The sequence below is a fragment of the Thermobia domestica genome, chromosome 18, assembly GCF_964235325.1.
Source record: "Thermobia domestica chromosome 18, izTheDome1.hap1.1, whole genome shotgun sequence".
In the NCBI taxonomy this organism is placed as follows: domain Eukaryota; kingdom Metazoa; phylum Arthropoda; class Insecta; order Zygentoma; family Lepismatidae; genus Thermobia; species Thermobia domestica.
In genome coordinates, this window is record NC_137471.1 from 52,554,220 (window position 1) to 52,560,219 (window position 6,000).

The following is a 6,000-nucleotide window of genomic DNA, read 5'->3' on the forward strand; positions in this document are numbered from 1 at the left end:
CACTCTGTCTGTAATGACCTGTCCTACACTGATCCACGACCGGAGGACCATTAAATATTGTACGAACCAAGCAAAGGTATTTTGCTATGCACATATTAAAATTAGAAGATTCTGTAACTGAATATATAATATTTATTAATAACTGGATCAAAGAAATATTTATAACTGTAGGAACACATTAATTCAAACTATGGAAGCGGTATTGTCCACTAAACACTGTAGGCACGACGACGACTACACGATCACCTCATAGGGACGCGCACACACAAAAGCAACTGGTCTAACGGCTCTTTTTAAAAACACACTTGTCCGCCCAAAAGAAAGAAATTCCGAGGGTTGGCAAAAGTGAACCCCGGAGCCCTCTGCAGGAGGGAAAAATTACTATTTAAATACCAGATTTTCAAGGAAGGGCGATCGGCCCGAACAATATATATATATATATATATATATATATATATATATATATATATATATATATATATATATATATATATATACAGAGTTGGTTTCTTTGCACTAATCGTAGTAGTAGTAGTACGCTTTGATCTTGTCGAAAAGAATTATTTCTCTTCTCGTCTCGTTACCGTGTGTGAAGCCACAGTTTGCTGCTTGTATTTACAGTAAACTATTCAGACAGCACAGAGAAGACAACAAACGTAGCTGCGATAGAGGACATATAGTGGTAGGCAAACAAGATGCAGTCATAGATTTTGCGGATACACTTTTACTGGATCCACGTTTAATCGTACACTGCCAACACTTGCTTTATTCTATTCCACTTACCTCGTTCCCTTCCCTATTTTGCTCAACATGTTCTTTCTGTCGTCACTCTAATAGTAAAAGCAAACTCCTACGTCATACAAGGGCCAGTTGGAAATGAATGAAGTAGACACACACATATGGTGCCTAGGTATATGTTAAATGTACTATCCCAACATTCGTCTGCTGAAACTAAGGCAAATCGAGAGAACATCAGTCTGAATTCCTAACCGTGAAATTCGAACCCAAATCTCCTGATTTCTAGGCGAAAATGTTAACAACTCATCTGTAGAAAGGTTTGGAAATTTTCACTGGTTTCTGTTATTTTTTTTGTAGGGATAATTAATTTAATTGATGTTATGGTAAGTACTAGCAGGCCCGTGCTGGCCCACCGGGACGTGTCCCGGTGCGCCCTCCGAAATATCACAGTATAAATAAAGGTGCAAGTTTTTAGTAATTAATTCTTACAGTTTTATTGGTAAAGAACCCGTGAAAGGTGCAGTGCGCCCTTTACATTAGGCGCCCTTCCGAGACCACATCAAAGATGAACGATGTTTACTCTTCTGTATAGCACAATTCTGTACTATAAATACACACAGTTACTGTTGGCGAAGAACTCGTGAAAGGTACAGTGCGCCCTTTACATAAGGCGTCCTACGAAACATCACATTATAGATAAGTGGTTTTAGTTATCCTGTATACCAGCTTTGTTTAATAAATTGAAATACTGACTGGTAGTACAGAACCTGTGAAGAATACAAGGCGCCCTTTACATAAGAAGCCCTGCGAAACATCACATTATTTTTTTTTTAATTTTATTCTTCTGTATTTCAGTTTTGTATTATAAATTCATACAGTTGTTATTGCCAGAGAACAGGTAAAGAGTATAATCTAACTAACTAACTAACTCTATGGCCTATGGAACCCGGAGGTTCAATGCCGCGTTCACAAAAGCTCTCCACTGACTTCTATCCTTAGCTAACTGCATCCAGTTTCTACTTTGTATTCCAATCTCTGCGAGATCCATCTTAATATTGTCCTCCCATCTGCACCTAGGTTTTCCTAATGGCCGTTTTCCGATTGGTCTTCCAGTCAAGACTTCGAAAGCGTTTCTACTTTCTTCCATTCTAGCTACATGACCTGCCCGTCTAAGCCTCCTAGACTTGACGACCCTAACAATGTTGGGTAAACCGTATAAATTATGTAGTTCCTCGTTATGAAGTTTCCGCCATTCCACATTCCCGTTCCTCTTGGGTCCGAATATTCGTCTCAGGATCTTGTTCTCAAATACTTTCAGAAAGTTATATAGCTATAAAACGAAACAATGTGATACATCAAGAATAGTTCGGACAGTCGAACGTACGATGCATTTATGTAATACTACACTGACACTAGTCTCTAATTTACGATTTTTACGGCATCGAAGCTTTCACAGTCTTAATATGCATCCATATATCCGAGCATATTGGTTGTTCCTGTGTATTTTAAAGCAGTGTTCGGATAATCAGTACCTGTTGTATTTCTGAAATAAAGCTGTATTAATTTCCGTAAAATGTGGTCTTCCTGTCACCACGGCACGGCGCGTCCTCAGGTTGTGGATCGAGGAGGAGGCGTCTGGGATATAGAGGTTAGCTGTGAATATACTGAGTAAGCGGTTGCCCACAGACAAGGGGTGAAAATCCAGCTTGAGAATTTGGTGTGAGGCTAACAACCTCATCCATTAAAAAAAAAAAAAAAAAAAAAAAAGATTTTTCAGATAAGTTCGCAGAATCCTGTGATCAGAAGTGATAACTTGGCACGAACTCCGCAAAGTAAAATCGACATGAGATTTGGAACATAAAATATAAGAAGTCTCTATAGGACAGGCGCGTTAAAATTTCTAAAAAATGAGTTTAAAAATAGAGGTTGGACCTAGTGGGATATCAGGAAGTTAGATGAGAAGGAAATGGAGAAGTCAAGTCGGGAAATTTTACGTTCTTTTACGGGGAACAAATTAAAAATTACCAACTAGAAACAGGGCTTTCCGTTCACAAACGAATACGTAATATCGGCAATTACATAGGTTGAATTTGTTAATGATAGATTTTCTTTTACTTCTCTTACGGGTCGGTGGTGTAATATTATTGTTTTAAATGCACATGCCCTAACAGAAAATAAGGATGGCGATTAAAAAAAAGACAGTTGTTACGAAAAAATAGAACGGGTATTTGATCACCTCCTGCAATACCATATGAAAATTCTGTTAGGCGATTGAACATTGTAAAATAATTCAATCGATAATATTCTAATTTCATAAGTTGTATTTATAAATAAGTCCCTAAGTATAAAAAATACTATATTCCAATAATTCAAATCTATTCAAAACTGTTTTAACATAATGGCAGCAACATCCTCTCCGGTAAATGTAAAACAATAACACCAATAAATACAAGTCTTTGCCTATGTCTTATACCTTCAAAATTGTTGATTCATGCTTTCAATAATACACCAATACTAAAAAATGGGTTTCTCTTAAAAATATTACCCGTTGTATTCATTAATATATTATTTCCTAAAATAATAAAACTTTCCCAAACATTTCACATGTCATCTTCCCTATGCATCATGCTGGTCTCATTCCATAATAATTTTGTTATCTCCTAAGCTCATTCTAAAATAGCTTAAAACCATATCTGTAATTTTATACATTAGCAGTTAAAATTGCCTCATACTTTACAAGCAAGAAATATTAAATATTTTTACATACATAAAGCAATTTTATACCCATTTCAATAGTTGCAAATACGTCAATTATCTGTCAATGTATTTGCTGTTGCTTCAAATTAAATCAGTTCCACACCTAAAAATCAATCATCATATAAAGCTTCCCAACTGTTATCAAATATTATAAGGAATATATATTCTTATAATTCAATACATGGTAAATAAAAACAATATAATTATCTCTGGTACTTGTTAATTCTATAATAGCAGCTACATATATACTCTAGTTCGCAGTAAATACAATATACTTAAATATTATGCTCCATACCGTAATCCAATTTAAAATATTTTCAAGCTATTATTTATCTAATTCTTTCAAATGGCAATCGTAGTGTCATTTAGTATAAAGACAATCTTCAGCATTTCCTCAATATGTGCAATATTCATCAGTGCAAACCAATACTAAACAATTCCCAAGCAACGTGTAAATTGTAATACTCCGCCCATTCTAAATCCATCATGTGCCGATCCGCATATTCAAATACGCTAACGCAAACCAATACTAAAACTGCACCCGAATATAATCTTAAATACATCTACTCGTTTTTTCACGAAGCTTTGCAGCTCTTGTAAACAACGCAGACGGCAGTGTGTAAATGTTGCCAACTAACAGACTAAAAAGTTTATAGAAAACCTCGAGCTAACAAATTAAGAAACAAACCGAAGAGCGGGAGATTGAAAATGAAATCGCATGGACTTCTGATAGATTACCAAGATGCATTTTCTCTCTCCTGAATCTTTGAAGCAGCATATAAATATAGACACAGAACACTAGGAAGCATGGCTGCCCCGCAGCGGGGAAGGGGCCAAGGGGATGTTGCCTCCCTGGGCTTTGAAAGGTTTTTGGAAGTGCATGTCAAGACATACTAATTTGCTTACTTAAATGTTATAACACTTAATATATGCATATTAAATAATATAGTATCTGGTATTATAGATTATTTACTATAATTAATAAGCATACGCGCGTAAATAACTGTTGTTTTACTTGATGTATTATGTGCCCTCGTGTATCAAAATATTGTGTATTCGCGACTGAGTTTGTGTGTCGGTCTTTTGTTCCCCCCCCCCCGTGGAATCAGTATTTTACCTCCTTGAAAAAGTCCTGCGGACGTCCATACCTAGACGCCGGGCTGAACAATCTCTTAAATTTTCCCTGTAACTGCAAATCATGGCTAATCGTGGTTGACCATAAATCTTCGTCCTCTGTATATCAGGGAGTTCGCATTAATGGTTCAAAATATTCAATCTATCACTACTAAATTTCATTTAGCCTGCCCATAGCGTCAAGGGATAACATGGAAAATTAGAATCAGAGCTATTGGATCTTACTATGTTCTCTAGTCTTTGTTGTCTTACTATATTTATTAGCTTGACTAGCAGATGTACTAAAACATATGCTCTTTTACCCCATCCATTTCAAAACTGTGTTTCGGATCACTACGTGACTCTCAAGTAGAGGCAAGAGAACATGTGGATAATTGTTCATTAAAAAAAAAAAAAAAGCGAGAGTTTATTTATTGAATGGATTACGATTTTAGTATCCCTTGAATATTTTTTAAGATATTTTGTTACTCCTGAGAACGGATAATCATTCTTACGACTCTTAAATGTTCATTTAACCCTTAACGTACCAAGCCTAACTCGTCAACGTTGTTTACCACGCTGGGGTCTTCTGGGGACCCCAAGTATTATTTTAATATCTCAACATAGTATTGCAACTCAAATTATTATTTTTTGGATGGCTAAAAGCATACCTAAGTTAAATGAGCATTGTTGACATCAAATATTATGTTTACTTGAGCAATATTCAGTTTTTCGTACAATTTTATACTTTTGTGTTCGTAAATCTGAAATACAAGTTTAACGATGGAGCTCTTACATTTTCAAGTGTGTATTTATTTTTTGTATTTTTTTTAAATGAACGCATCGTTGATCTAATTATGTAATAGATAGTATATCCCAAACGGATGCAGGACACACATAAAAATCCAGAATAAATTGATTATTATAGTTGCAGGAGTATCACCAAATATCGCCCTCTGGGGTTCCTAGAGGACCCCGCTTGGTATGTTAAGAGTTAAACCCGATCGTTTCTTTTAATCGATATGGGAATTATAACCAGGGGTAAAAGTGGGGGAACGCGGGAGAACGCCATCCCCGACGTCGGAAAAATATGTACGACGTCCCCCAGTTCCTAGAAATTAAAATGGGCAAGGATACGCGGGGGAACGGCGTGACGTCATGCCGCTTGCTACCGTACCCCTACCTTTTCAGATCCACTTTTACCCCTGATTATAACATACAGAATTAACATCAGACGTTACGCTACTTCGAATCGGTGAAATTGCTTTTATCTTTATTTTTTACTTATCTTTAAAATAATAGGCCTACAACTTTTTATATCCAATGAAACGCTCTCCAGTTATCTGAAGTATAATGCATTTAATATATTAAATAGAAATTTAGTACAAGGGC